The sequence below is a fragment of the Cibotium barometz genome, chromosome 31, assembly GCF_041138505.1.
Source record: "Cibotium barometz isolate CiBa-2024 chromosome 31, ASM4113850v1, whole genome shotgun sequence".
Taxonomy (NCBI): domain Eukaryota; kingdom Viridiplantae; phylum Streptophyta; class Polypodiopsida; order Cyatheales; family Cibotiaceae; genus Cibotium; species Cibotium barometz.
The window spans coordinates 54,314,259-54,327,979 of record NC_141076.1 but is presented as its reverse complement, the minus strand read 5'-3'; positions in this window follow the sequence as shown (position 1 = coordinate 54,327,979).

Below are 13,721 nucleotides of genomic sequence, written 5' to 3'. Positions count from 1 at the left end.
TGTTGGTTTATGTATGGTCATGTGCATGCATATGTTTGTGCATGCACACATGTGTGTGTGCACATGCGTGCACACGCGCATGAAGATGGTAAGAACTTGACACCATGGCTATAGTATCTAGTGTGTCCATGTGCCACAACTAAGAAGGACATGTGTCACCACCAGATACCCACTTTAAGGTATCTTACAAAAGACATGTCAACATAAGAGATGCCGTTCAAGATTCTACTTGTTATATTATATAATGCAAGTTTTGGCCTTTGATAGCCAAGTGGATTCAAACATGATTCTTTTTCTTTCCTCAAGTGACTTTAGGCATAGATTGTCTATTAGAAAATAGACAGCTTATGAGTCTACATCGTTTGTGGTTATAAGAATGACATTTATTCAATATGCCATCCAAATTACATAATATTCAATTAGAAGCAAAGCACACACTAAACTAGATCCTTCTCTCTCTCTCTCTCTCTCTCTCTCTCTCTCTCTCTCTCTCTCTCTCTCTCTCTCTCTCACACACACACACACACACACAAACTAGTTTATTTTAAAAAGAGTCCCTTATCATGTCATGTGACTCAAATCGTTACATCAATGCACATTCACAAAAAAAAGAGAGAGAGACTTGCGAAGATTAGAAACCAAAGGATCCTAGTCAAAAGAAACAAAGTTAATCTCTTATTTAGATTATCCACTTAAATTTATAGTTTCCAAAACTCCTATTCAAACCAAATCATAAAGTAGAAGGTGTAAAAGGAGCACCAAAAATAGTGGTGTTTTGTTAGTAATGAACAACAAATGTCACAAAGTACAAAAGTTTATTGATCATGGACTACTTTTGTTAGTGCTAGATATCAAATATCACAAAGTATAAAATTATATTAATCATAGGGTACTTTTGTTAGTGCCGTGGGATAGCAAATATCACAAAGTATAAAGTTTATTGATCATGGGGTACTTTTGTTAGTGCTGTGGATAGCAAATATCACAAAGTATAAAACTTTATGATACATTATAATTACATATTCTAACTTTACACATGGATTATATCATATAAATTTTATCTATATGTGTAATAGCAATAGCTTTATCCTTTTTCTTTACAACATTTTCCATGTTACAACTTTAGGTTCTTGAGATGTTAGCTATAGTGTTAACATTTCTTAATAAGTCATGTTAAGTTGCTCCCTTGATTCTAGGTTCATCATGCATGTGCATGTGCACACATGTGTGTATGTGTGTGCATGCACACATGCACATGTGCACAAGTTTGTTTCTACATGTGTTTATATGTGTGTACAAGCATGTATGCATGTGCATGCACCATATATATGCATGTGCTTGTGTATGTACTCGTATATGTGCTTGTACTTGTACTTGTACTTATATATGTGTATGTACTTGTACCTGTATATGTGCATGTGTATGATCATATGAGTGCACATATGAATCTGCATGCACCATATATATGCATGAATGTGCTTGTACCTGTATATGTGCATGTGTATGATCATATGAGTGCACATATGAATCTGCATGCTCCATGCACACATGCACAAACACATAAACACACACACACACTCACATACATATATACACGTGTGTGTGTATATAGGTTTAAATGTGTGCATATGTCTTTGTGGCAAGTAGGTCATTGAGGTCTTGGGGGACTCATAGCAATGTGTACATGAGGAGGCTCTCTCTTTTTTATATGTGTGCGTGTCTTTGTGGCAAGTAAGGCATCGAGGTCTTGCGGGACTCATAACAATATCTACACCAAGGTCTTGGGGGACTCATAATAGCGTGTACATGAGGAGGCTCTCTCTTGTTTAGCTAGGACGTTGAAAGGGGGTATTCATTATGTCTACTTAGTAAACATTTTTTTAAGGGCTGATAAATTCACACAAAAAAATCTTCCTTTAAGCGAATTCACAATAAGATTCCTTTAATATGATGCACAACAGAGCTCTCATATTGGAAGAAAACCCATCATGATCAGGTTGTAAGATATGTTTAAAGGTTGCTCTTATGTGTGCAGGCATTTATATTATGAATGAATCCAATGTTGGAGGAAAATCCATCAAGACTAAGGTATAAGATTATCTTTTAGAAGGTATAATATCTTGTGTGTATTTAGGCATTTTTAATATAGTTTGTGTATAAGAATCACATTAATATAAGTCTCTTTCTTATCATGTATTCAATCCTTGGAAATCTCAAAAATAACTCTTATCAACATCAGTCTCTTTCTTATATCGGTTATTTAATCTTTGACAATTGCATTCTCTAAAGACTACTTATTTAAAGAAAGCATTTCATATATTTAATCTTTGCTGGCAATTACATTTTCTAAAGACTGCTGATTTAAATAAAGCATTTTATATATTTATAAGAATTTACATGTGCACTAAGGGTAATCAAGAGAAGAATCAAATTAGTTTATAAGAATTAACCCTAAGGGTAATGAATAGAAGCATCCGGTTACTCTATGGATATACATAAATAACTCTTCTACTTAAACCACACAATAAATTAACTCACCTTCTTTTTTAAACACATCAATCTTATAATAAATGGAAATTATTGAAATTTTCTTATAGGTGAACATTTGTATTTTTTTAAATGACAACACATCGTTGTTTATATAGCACATCAATTTTATAATAATCGAATATTTTAAAAAAATATTTTCTATTTCCAAACATTCATATATTTCAACCAAATAAATTTTTACAAGTTTATTGGTCACATATGAGAGCATCCTTGTTTGTAGTAAGTGTTTATGCTATTTGGAAACTATTTTTCATTTCTTTCCATATCTTTCCTCACTATATCTATTCTCTTTGTAGCATGGTCCATTTTTCTCTCTACTTATCACGCTCTGAGCCTATGCATAGGCTTTATATATAGAGCCTATGCATAGGCTTTATGCACTAAGCTAAACCTAAAAGCCGGCACCCAAGGGTGCAATAAATATAGAGATACATTAAGGATTACAAGAAAAAGAGGGCTTACCTCTTTTTTGTGAAGCTGAAGGAGAGGATTAGTGCAAGACCTACAAAACATAAAATTAAACAAAGTGATTAGTACCACATTTAATAAAGCTTGCATGAAGCCTACGCATAAAGCTTCATATGCAAGCTCTATGCATAAAGCTTTATGCAAGATTCATGCAAGCCTACGCATAAAGATATGCATAGAGCCTATGCATAACCCTATGCTGCATAGACTTGCATAGGCTCTATGCAAAAAGCCTATGCATAAATCTCTTATCCATAGGCTTTCATAGAGCTCTATGCATAAATCTCTTATCCATAGGCTTTCATAGAGCTCTATGCATAGGCTCTATGTATAAAGCTTATGCAGAGGCTTTATGCGTAAGCTTTATGCATAGAGCCTATGCATTAGCTTGCAAACTTATGCATAGAGCCTATGCATAAAGCTTTATGTAAGCCTATGCATAGAGCCTATGCAAAAGCTTTATGCAAGTCTATACATAAAGCTTGCAATCTTATGCATAGAGCTTTATGCAAGGCTACGCATAGAGCCTATGCATAGGGTGCAATAAATCTAACCTAAACCTGACACCCAAGGGTGCAATAAATGTAAGATCTTGCATTGAGGATTACAAGATAAAGAGGGCTCACCTCTTTTTTGTGAAGCCAAAGGAAAGGATTAGTGCAAGACCTACAAAGCATAAGATTGAACAAAGTGATTAGTAGCATATTTAATAAAGCTTGGATAAAGCCTAAAGAGCTCTATGTATGCATTAAGAGCTCTATGCATGCATTGAGAGCATTAAGAGATCTATACATACATTGAGAGAATTAATAGATCCATGCATGCATTGGAAGCTCTCTCAATGCATGCATAGAGCTATTCCTAAACCCATAAAACCCAAAAAACAAAAAAACAAAAACAAAACCCTAAAAATTCCTAAAAGCATAATAGACAAGAGTGAGCTCTTACCTCAAGAAGCTAGGTTTTGTTGACTTGAATAAGCCTACAAAATATCAACAAAATAAAACATGAAGTTAAAAAGTATACTACAGTTTAACATATGAGAAAGCAAGAAGATAAGTGAAATCGGAGAAGGGAAAGAGGAGAAAAACAAGGTGAGTCTCTTTGGCCCTAACCCTAATACAAATTTAATAGAAAGCTTACGGTTTATGAAACCTTAACCCTTGCTTCTAAATAGAAAGCCTAATAGAGAGCTTTGATGGCGAGCTCTCCATCAAAGCTCTATATTGGCACTTCTATGTAGAAGCTAGGGTTAGGGCAAGGCAAAGAGAGAGGAGAAAGAGAAAAGAAAGAGAAGGTAAGAAAGAGAGAATCTCACCTCAATGCATGGATGAAATTTTTCATGAAATCTTGAGAGTAAAGGAGAAAGGGATAAAGCTTTCCAAAGACGATGATAAAAATGAAGAAAATAATTTATAGGAGGCCAATCAAGAGCATGAGAAATATCAATCCGAAGAAAATAATTTATAGGAGGCCAATCAAGAGCATGAGAAATATCAATCCGAAGAAGATGATGAGTCACTTATCAATCATGACAATGCTTTATTGGATAATGATAGTGATGTTGATATGGAAGAGATATGGAACCCTATCTTTTCATCATTGAGTTTCCATTAGATTTAAAGATTGATGAAGCAAAACAAATGGATCTATCACAAGATGGGATAGATTCATAATAATGACATTGTTTATGTCATTATTTTCCAACTATCTTTATTTTTATTTTTCAAACATGGCTTTAAGGGTTGCAATGGATGTTTTTTTAAAAACTATCATCATTTTCTATATGTATGTCACATGTATAACCTAATTTAAATCTTCAACAACTCTCTGGAAATTTTCATAACAGTATAGAAATGAAATTTTGCTATTATTTTCGTTGCCCCCCAATAGCAAAATCACAGTGTAGCACAAAAATCGATGCTATTTTTTCTGCTCAACAAAGTTAAATTTTGTTGCTAAAGCAACGAAAATAGTAGCAAAATTTCACTCTGCTATTCTCGCTACTCAACATCCCAAAGACCTCAACGCGCTGCTAGAAAATGCTGCTATATCCCCGACATGTTGTAGTGGTAGTCCATACAAAGGATGTGCAAGTCCATGACAGAATTGCATTTTTCCACCCAAATTGAACATTGATGTATATGACAACACATTAGAATACTTATATGGATACTTGGATATGGTTGTGACATCTGTATAATGATTTCTTTTAATAGATATAGGTAGTTGCCAATTTAACAAGTACATACCTTGTATAAATACTTTTGACGCATGATTATAGAGTGGAAGGAGATGTACAAGGATGAATTTAAGGGACATATAGCCTCAGCCTATGATATAAATGGCATAATCAGTTCATGCCAAGGTGTTATTAAACATGTAACATATGTGATTCCAAATAAACATGTAACATATGTGATTCCAAATTTACATTTTCAAGAATAATACACTCCCCTCCATTGACTCTAAGTACTACACAATTATAAAGATATTGAAAAAAAATACCCTTAGTGGCAAAACTAAATGAAATTATTACAAATGCACTATGTCAAACAGTTAGATTATAAGAAAAGGTTTATCATAGGAGCTATAGCTAAGGGTTTCATATTACAACTCCAAGCATACCACAAGCGCAAACACCAATTAGGTTCTTCTATCTTGTTTAGCCTAGTGCAAACACTAATGATCATGATTTTTATTGTTTTCAGTAGTAAGGATATTTGATATTTCTCCACTTTGTGTTTACAATAACAATGGAGACCATTTACAACCGCCTCATTGGTGAGTTTAAAATGGTGGTCTTTTAAATTAATGAGATTGCCTTCATGGTTAAGAGCTCGACAACTATGATTGCTATTCAAGGGCTATTCATCAATCAAGTGTTCCTCTTGGCCAAGCTTTGTTGCACTAGTGTGGATCTAAATTTCTTCATGATGACTGGAATTTGTTATGTTTCATGCACCTCAAATCAAGGAGGTACTCCATTCTTGAGGACTCAATAGTTTACACTGAAGAGGATCGAGCATATATCTTGTGTGGGTGATTTTTGAGATGGAAATGTGGCAGGTTACAAGTTTTAGTGAGAAAGGGAATGTGAGATATATGTTTTCTCCATCTTTGTCACCTTGACATAATCAAACTCACACATCAATCAATAACCTTAAATATGGATATGTTTATGTTGAATTTATATGTAACCTCAAGGTGGGAGATGAGCTCTTTGCCGACTATGAGTTTTGCCATGATTTGAATGGCTTAAGGTACCTCCATTTGGTGAAACAGTAGAAGATTGAAGATCTACCTAGGCAGACAAAGATCTCCAACCCTACCTCTTGCATGTATCCCCCTCCCATGCATGGCCTCTCTCAATGGGAGTTTGCCAATTATCCAGGGTGGCTGGACTTCACTGTTGGCCACGTTCTTATGCAGGAGTGTGATCTATATATATGCAATATGCTAGCAAGAAAGATTGAGTGCTCCATCAATGAATCTAGCGATAACACAATGACTACATTAAAAAAGAAATCAAAAGAACAGAAGAGAAGGTGTGTGAAGCTAGTAAGCTAGTAAAAAGTCATGCTCCTCAATTTTCTTTATAAGGAAACTTAGAGATATTCATGATGCTTTAAAACAGAGCATGATTTGGACACACTCCTGGCTTTGGACACCACATCTAAAGATATGCTTTAAAACAGAGCATGATTTGGACACACTCCTGGCTTTGGACACCACATCTAAAGATATGCAAAAAGTTCATGCTAGTGTGATGTAATGTAGATTAGAACTATACATGATTGATGTGGTAAGAAAAAGGTTGCACATCTAGCTAGTGAATGGGACTAGTCCTTGGTAGGAATACTTCCTAGAAAGAACCCTATCTCCCTCTTTATCTTCCTATTCCTCTCTTACTTCTCAAGAGATTCATTGATAAGGGTATAATAAGGAACATGTTCCAAAGTGGCCATTGATTGTGAGGTTGTAAAGTAAGAGATGAAATCCTATTCTTTTGACGGCGGCGGTGAGGATGAAGTTAAAGGAATAGAGGTTTTATAAAGAAGGGCCATAGGTGGGGAAGGTATGTTTTCTGGTTGAGCTTTTTGGGAGGAGCCTTGTAGCCTTTTATGTGTAGAATCAGATAGATCCTTCAGTGTCTATTGGCAGCCAATCAGTCCGTTTAGCTACCGTATAGACTTCTTCCCTTTTTGTAACAAACTTACTATGGTCTAAACCTTCTTATTTTTGTAACAACCTTGTAAACGGCCTCTTGCAAACGGGTAGTACCTGATTGGATGTAAGAAGAAAAAGGGGGATATCTCTAGGTTATGTCATGCGAGCTAGGAGATCAGTAGATATGGGATTGATGTATTGTTGAGAGTTTGAGCTAATATTCAAGAATGTCTTGTGGGTCTTTGTCTTGACTCTATTCTGTATTGCATAGTTATATCTACTCAGTGCCAATTGCATGACTGTCTGTGTTAACTCCTATTCCAGAAAACATGAAGGATCTAGGAACTAATCTATGCATAGTCATGATTAACTCCCCTAAGCATGGGAAGACTAGTGGCTCAACGCTGTGCATTGGCTTGTTGCATTGGGCACAGTTGAGATAGTTGTTGCTCTCTAGGAGCCGACTAGGTGGTTCATAACCAAGTGTCGGGTGTCTTGATCGGACAGCCACACTTTTGGCGATCTTGCTAAGGAATGGAATGCCAGGTAGGGGAGTAGAAAGTAAGGGGTTAGTTTGGCATAGGAATCTTGAATTGGGTTGTGCATGACATGCATGTTCTCCTGGAACACTTTGGACATTGTGAGAGGCATTTTTGTGATGAATTCCTGAGGGATCAGAGCTCCAATAGGAATCTATTGTGGGTGAATTTAAAAAGAGATAGCTTTAGGTAGTCCTAGAATGTTTATAGTATGAGGGTTGATAGAGGATGTGTGGATGTATGTGGGAGGTGATGGAGATGATCTATTTGATAATGATACATATGGTGATGATGCCTTATCATATGCATCTAGTACTCATGCATGGTAGACTTTTCCACTTGCAACAAATGAGGGGGAGAGATCACCAATCAGGGAGAGACAAAAAAGGATAGGAGTAGACAATGGAAACTGAATAGTTCCAAATTGAGTATGCATGAATCTCTGCAAAAAGGAAAGAGAAAACAAATGACGAGGAGAAGGGATTGGATGATTAGGGAAACTTGGAACAAGATTGATGGAGAGCAGGTACCTGTGTCAAAGGATGTGTGAGAAGATAAAAGAGGATTTGAACACCTTGGACCTTGGGAAAAAAACCAGAGTGAGTAAACTAAGCAGGTAAAGGGCCAATTGGGATTGGGGATACCTTAGGAGCTTTGGGAGTTGCTCTGTTGGAACTTGGCTTTGTCCTAAGATTGTTTTGTGATTGAATCTTGTGTCAGCTAAGAGCTTATGGTTTCTTGCTGGTGATTAGTGATTGAATCTTGTGTCAACTAAGAGCTTATGGTTTCTTGCTGGGAATTAATCATAGGATATTCCTTCTTCATGTTTGCGTAGAATTGTTCTCAAAGTTAAAACATGTGGCAACTACCATCTCTTTTCATCTTGTACATGAAGTTTCCAATAAAGAAGGATTATTTATGTATCAGTCTCAGTTGACAACTACCATCTCTTTTCATCTTGTACATGAAGTTTCCAATAAAGAAGTATTATTTATGTATCAGTCTCAGTTGACAAAATGTAATTTGGATGGCTAAAGCATTTTATATCTGCAAGATTAATGTCTGGTCAGGTTATGAGTTGTTGTGAACTCTGAATGTCGAGATGGTGTATGTGTTGATAAAGAGGAATGAATATATAATTATCCAAGTTTCATTTCATTACTTATTTGAGTTTGGTTGGGATCCAAAAATTAAGCAGTGTGGCTGCTAACTGAGAATGGTTCTTTGAATTGCTTGAATCGCTGGAGAGGGATCAACTGTGAATAGTGGATGTTAAATTGTCTCAGGTTTGAGCCATCTAGATTCAATTGGGAAATATGAGGGCATACATGATTATATGTGCATTGGATTAAAGTAGCCTAAGAAAACATAAAGGATAGGTTTCTCTAGATTGTTTTGGGAGGGATTAAATTTGGAATAAGATTGATAATAAGAAGTCTATGAAGTAGGTCAGATTGGACTTGAATTGAGGTATGGTATAAGATTAGAGATTGTCAAACTATGAGCTATTTGTAATGCTCCTTTCTTCAATAGCTTGAGGACTTGTAAGACTAAAACTTTTATTCTCCACCCAACCATATCCCAAATGGACCCTAAACACATGATGGTTATATGGGCCTAGATAATGCATGACCTTCCAACTTCATCCCCTTAACCTTTCAATGGCTAGGCATGGCCCTTTTGCTATCCAATACCTCCTCAACTCCCCCTAAAAGGGGGGCACCTACTTCTGTGGCCTTTGGGCTTCCCTTATGCACCATCTACATCCCTTTTACATTGACCTTAATGATATTAACCATTGCTTTAGGTATTTCCAATTTGAAATCGCCTTAACCTTATTTATATGCAAACCTTTTACATATAAATAATCTTTTCTAGTCTTACCTTATAGTGTTTCCTGGCAGTATCATAACATTTCCTCCCCCTTGAAAGAATTTTTTTCTTCCTTGAAAAACAAACTCAGGAAACCTTTTCTGTTGTAGCCACTCAACTTAGAATAAGTTCTCTTTTATAAGTATTTCAATTATAGAAACACTTCCTTTAGTAGAGGAATGTTACTTCCTCGTTAATGTGTTCTTAAACTCCCTTTCTATGAGAGAGTATCTTTTTATTTTAAAAACACCTACTGTCCATGTAAGTGTCATTACACCATATAGATCTAACATATTATTGAACTTTATGTTCCCTTAGAACAATAAGGTTGGCTTTAACATCTTCTTCTAAGATGAATATTTTGTTTTGGTTGATGCTAAACATGAGGAAAAACCAATATTATTATGTCCACCAACTTTGCATATGTCCTTGATCAGAGGCTTGTATGTAGTTAATGACTTTTCATTGCTCTTTTTTACTTCTCGAGTGTTGATCACTCAAAAGCTTTACCTGGTTACCATCAACCATTTTCGTAGTGCACACTTGTATACACTAACTAGAAACAATCTTATGGATAACCTCCTTTTCATGAGACAAAATTCCCAAATAAGATTGTTCTATTACCTTTTAGTACCTTACGTACTAGTTGACTGACCTTGCATACCATAAGCAATGAAGAGTAAAGTAACCATTTACTCCCTTGGCCAATTCCTTTTACTTCTTGACCACTGACTCAATTGAGAAATTATTTTGAATGAGAGCAACCTCAACCTTGCTCGGTCAACTCCTTTCGATTACTCGTTGTGAGGCAGCTCAAGAACACAAGAAGGCCACTATAGCTCGCCGACTCACCACCTTCGGAACACTCACAAGCACAAGGGGCACCACCAGCTTCTCTAGCTGGAAAGGAAAAAATCTCTCTCTCTCTCTCTCTACCACTCAGAGATATCCAAAGAAAGGCAATTCAACAGCTCACATATCTTATTATAAAAGCCTTTTATTCGTCAGCAAGGCTAAGCCACTCACATATCATCTATACAAACCCTGTTTGACCATTTACAAGGGGTGATCCATCACCATAGATTTTATTAATTGACAAACTTCAACCAACTCTCCCTCGCACTCTCCTTTATCACACACTCACAACAAACAAACCCACACACACACTGCCCAAAGCTTGCTTTTGATCTCACACCAGAAATCTCGAAACAAGATAGCTGCCTTCAGTAGAAAACCCAGCAGTTTCTCTGGTTACCAACATGAACCCTGGCCTCTGCTTTCCACGCCTGCAGAGCAGCTCGACCAGCAGCCTCTTACTCACTAGCCTCAGCTTCCTTTCACACTGCTCTCGACAGTTTCCCTGACGTCTCTGCAGAATCAGCCCTCTATATCACCAACCTTGTGATCAGCCCTTCACACCATACGGCTGTGTCTCTTGTTTTTGTCTGCAGAGCAGCCTCAGCGCCAACCCTCCTGCGCTTCACACACGGCTCCCAGGCCTCCAAACACCAGGCGGCAATTTCTTCAACATTCGCAGCTGCAGCGCTTCCACCATAGCACCACTCCGCCAAGCTTGGCTTCCTATAACACCAGCCCTTTCGTTTAATGCCAGTAGCTACCTTTTACGCCCCTCACAGCTACTCCCTCTTCACTCTTTACACGGGCCACTCTTCTCTTCCTGCTGAGTCCAGAATCACCCTCCGTCTCCTCTTCGCACTTACCACCCGCCAGGCGACACACACTCCTTGCGACCAACTCTCCTCTGCACTCCAGACTTTGCGTGGACTGGCGAATCCCCCCAGCCATCGCCTTCCTCTCACAAGTGGCTCTCTTACAAGGCCTGCGCCTCTCAACTTGCTTCCCGCTGTCCAGCGACCTCCACTGTCTAGGCGGCTCCACTTCACAAGGCGGCCCTCAGCAACAAGTGATCTCCTCAGCGCCTCTGCCAGCCACTCGTACCCTTGGCAACCCCAGTGGAACCTTCTCCACTTCCGTCTACTGCAACGCTTCAGCGTTAAGTTCTCCACAATCACCTAGAGGCCTGCAACCCTTTCGCTATCACTCGCCCCGGTGGCCTTCTTCTTCTCTGCAGCATCACCCACTAAACTTCTGTGCCGGCCCCTCCTCTCTCTGTCGGTTGTCACCTTCCACACCCCCTTCACGCCGTCGCTTTCCTTCTAGATATCAAGCTGGCGGCCCCTAAAAACTCCCACGTGGCCATTAAAACCATTGGCCATGTGTATTGCATATTTATTAATTTTTTTAAGCTCTAAAATGATGGCCACACTAGCAATAACAAGGCTCCTCCTCTCGCGCAACGATCCACAACTTTCCAAAACCACATGAGAGCTGCCCACCGCTTCAAATCCTCGGCCTCATCATTATTAAGACGGCCATTCCAAACCTGAAAGATTCTCAAAACTCAAGCATGAAAGCAATTCATAGTTTGCTGGCATCCCTTGTAAATTTCAATAATTACAGTCTGAATTGAGCTCTCTCCACATAAACCAGCATGTCTACATTTACTTCCACCAGAGGCTCATCAAAACCCATCATTGATATCCTCATGCTCATCCACCTCTTATTTACACACATCCCAGACACCTTCTTGACGACTAAAAAGCTCATACGAATAAAAGCTTCAAGTCTCACACAGCTGCTTCAAAGAAAATTGCATACACTAAATCACTCCAAAGCCATTCCGTCTGTACACTTGCCAGGGCATTCTGGGCAAAGTTTTATTGCACACCACGCATCCCATATATACACGGACTCAAAACACCTTTACAAAAAAATGCCTGACATACTTTGCCCAACCCCCAGCCTGCTGAATCATTCATGATCAACAGTAAAAAGCATTTCAAGACCTAAATCCATATCCATAAACTGCCCTTCATCTGAGATCACATCCTCAGACACTGCATCTTGCACAATCACCACATAATACTTCTTCAGCCTGTATCCATTTACCCTGGAAGCATGTAAAGTCCCATCTAAGTCTGCCAATTGATAGGTACCGTTTGCAAATCCTTGCATCACCAAGAAGGGTCCTTCCCATTTAATTTGAAATTTCTTATGAAAGGCATTATCCAGCCTGCTATTATAACGTAATACCAGATCATCCTTCATAATTCCTTTGCTTTTAATTTTCTTGTTGAACTTCTCCAGCGTCCTTTGCTTTTAATTTTCTTGTTGAACTTCTCCAGCGTCCTTGCCTGCATATCTTCATAATGCTTCAAAGCATTATCCCTGTTCAACTGTGCTTCTTGTAAACATAACAGCCGCTCTTTAAGTGCATCTTTAGGCTCTTCCAAAAGCTTTTCCAACATTTTAACAGCTGGTATCTCCACCTCAATAGGCAATAAGGCTTCCTTCCCATAGACAAGATGAAATGGAGTGAAACCCGTACCAATTTTAATTGCTGTCCTGTATGCCCACAAGGCAGCAGGCAACTCCAGATCCCAATTCTTGCCTTGTTGCTCTGTCACCTTAGATAAAATCTTGATCAATTCACCATTGAACCGCTCATTCAGGCCATTACACTGTGGATAGTAAGGTGTGGTAAAACTGCGACTGATCTTCATTTTTGTACACAAATAATCCATAAGCTCTGCTCTGAAACCTCGACCCTGATCAGAAAGCAATTCCAATGGCACACCAAACTTACAACAAATATCTTGATATACAAACTTTGCCACCTCCTTAGCAGTAATTTGTTTCACTGCCTTTGCTTCTGCCCATCTAGAAAGGTAATCAACTGCAGTCAAGACGTAGCACTTCCCTCGGCTAGTAATAGGCAATGGTCCCACAACATCAATTCCCCATTTTTCAAAAACATCATAAGCAAGAATTGTCTTCCTCATTTCAGGCTTTAATATCCGTCTACTGTGAGCTTGGCATTTTTTGCATGACCTGCACCAATGATTAACATCCTTATGTACACTTGGCCATACATAACCTTCCTGCAATACCTTATGCAAGGTAATCTTCGAGGCAAAATGTCCACCGCATGCTCCTTCATGATTTTCCTTAAGAATTTTGTAGATTTCTTCCTTCCAAGGTACCCATCGCATTATCAAATCAATTCCTTTCAAATACAAAGCATCACCAACCATCACATAC